The sequence below is a fragment of the Buceros rhinoceros genome, unplaced genomic scaffold, assembly GCF_000710305.1.
Source record: "Buceros rhinoceros silvestris isolate BGI_N320 unplaced genomic scaffold, ASM71030v1 scaffold23439, whole genome shotgun sequence".
Taxonomy (NCBI): domain Eukaryota; kingdom Metazoa; phylum Chordata; class Aves; order Bucerotiformes; family Bucerotidae; genus Buceros; species Buceros rhinoceros.
Genome location: NW_010433592.1, coordinates 555 through 780, shown reverse-complemented (window position 1 = coordinate 780; position 226 = coordinate 555).

Below are 226 nucleotides of genomic sequence, written 5' to 3'. Positions count from 1 at the left end.
GGGAAAGAGGAGCGAGAGAGAAGATTGCAGACTCTGATTTGGGATGACAGAGCATGATGCTGATTTTTGTATTAGACTGGAAAACACCCACCCAGCTTCCGAGCGGGAAAGAGGAGCGAGAGAGAAGATTGCAGACTCTGATTTGGGATGACAGAGCATGATGCTGATTTTTGTATTAGACTGGAAAACACCCACCCAGCTTCCGAGCGAAGCAGCAAGAAGCCAG